Genomic DNA, 2,239 nt, shown 5'->3' with positions numbered 1-2,239 from the left:
ACACACACAGACCCTCCTCCACTCCTTGTGTGTGCGCACAGACACACACAGACACACACAGACCCTCCTCCACTCCTTGTGTGTGCGCACAGACACACACAGACACACACAGACACTCCTCCGCTCCTTGTGTGTGCGCACAGACACACACAGACACACACGGATGCGCCTCCGCTTTGCCTTAAACAGACGATCGAGGCGAGTGCTGCGAGCGAGAAGCCCCTGCGAAGGCCGAGATGGGGCCCGCGATGGTGGATGTGGCCTTTGTCTTCCGAGTGGCGATGATTACACACCACACCATGTTCCCATTTGAGGCCGAGTTGACCTAGAGAAGGCTCAGGACCAGTTCAGATAATCGTCACTGGTGTTGGTGGCCCTGGGTGGGAATCGAACTCAGGTGGCCGGGGTTCGTATCACAGCGCGCTAACTACTGCACCACCGCTCCCTACAAAGACCCCCGTGACAGCCTAAACAGACTGTAGGGGCAAGTGCTGTTAGCGAGTAGCGCCTATGAAGGGCTGCACGGCACACGAAGGGGTGGGTGGCCAGCACCACGCCCGGCCGCCTTTGTCTTCCCAGTGGTTACACATCGCATCAGGTACTCATTTGAGGCAGAAGTCAACCACACGCACGTGTACGCACACGTATTCTCTCCATATGCACGCACACGGCACGATGAGACATACACTGCAGTGTACACTAAACTTAAATGGGTAGCACATGTGACCTCCCTCCCACGGAACGGGGCCCTGCTCCCATACACCCATACACCCACCCCCTCACCCCCTCACCCACTCACACACCTACTCACCCACCCCCACACCCACTCACACACCCCACTCACACACCCACCCACTCACCTACTCACACACTCACCTACTCACCCACTCACCTACTCACACACCCACCCACTCATACACTCACACACTCACTTACACACCCACCCACTCACCCACTCACACACCCACCCACTCACCTACTCACACGCTCACCCGCTCACACGCTCACCCGCTCACACGCTCACCCACTCACACGCTCACCCACTCACACGCTCACCCACTCACTTACACACCCACCCACTCACACACCCACCCATTCACTCACACACCCACCCATTCACCCACCCACCCACTCACACACTCACCCACCCACTCACCCACTCAACCACCCACTCACCCACTCACACACTCACCCTCCCACTCACACACTCACCCACCCACTCTCCCACCACCTTCGCTCCCATTCCTCCTTGTCCCCGAAGGTAGTTAATGTTTATTAACGGGAGAGGGGGGGGGAGTTGGTGGTGGTGGTGAGAGAGGTCTAAATGGAAGACCTCGTGCCTCCAGGAGCTGGAGAGGTGCGTAATGACTCACCACCCCTCGATGCCCTCCCTCCTCACCGCTCACCTTCCCAGCTCACCCGCACTGCCCCACAGACTTCGCCTGCCCCATACTCCCCCCACACAATTCCCCTCCCGTCCCTCAACCACTACACCCCATGACCCCCCCCCCCCCCGCTGAGAGGCGGAATGCCTGCACACAGACCCCCCCTGAATATTTTCCTGGCACCGCTTTGGATGTGTTATAATTTTGTGTAAACTGTTTTTATATGTACGCATATATATTTCTGAGAAATAAACGTGCTGTGCGTTATGTGAAAAAAGAAGCAACACGGTCTATATACGACGATGTGGTGGAGACGTCAGTGGGTTTGCGCACTGAATCTTGCAGAAGATTAAAACAAAAAGTCTAAAAACAAAGTTTGGCCAGCGTGGACGAGGAGGCTAAAAACCCTGCAGAGTCTAGAAGGTGGAATGTCCACGTTTAGGCTCAAGCCTCTAAACAACAAACAAGGCCCATCCATCCTCCCCATCCAGTCAAACAACCCCAGTGATCGAGGCGGAGTGGGGAGGTCTTCATCCAGCAGTTGAGTGATGGTCTGAGTTTCTGACTATTGTAATGGGTGTTAATGTTCACTGCATGCACATTCACTTTAGTTTCACCGCAACGCAAGCACATTGCATCGTTGTGTAAATTACGAACAGCGCCAGTCACCCTGTGGATGGTCTGGTTCCCACCATAGGAACGTGGAATTTGAACAAACGATGAGCAACCCAACCATGCCATACGCGTTTGAACTAGGCAGCCACTTTTACTTTTTAAATAGAAATATCGTAACAAAAGCCACACATATATATTTGAAAGCAATTCATTTCTCAATACGGCTCGTACAAATACAT

Source organism: Lampetra planeri, chromosome 41 (genome assembly GCF_965212315.1).
Source record: "Lampetra planeri chromosome 41, kcLamPlan1.2.h2, whole genome shotgun sequence".
NCBI lineage: Eukaryota > Metazoa > Chordata > Hyperoartia > Petromyzontiformes > Petromyzontidae > Lampetra > Lampetra planeri.
The sequence above is the reverse complement of the archived record's forward strand: the minus strand, read 5'-3'. Positions refer to the sequence as shown.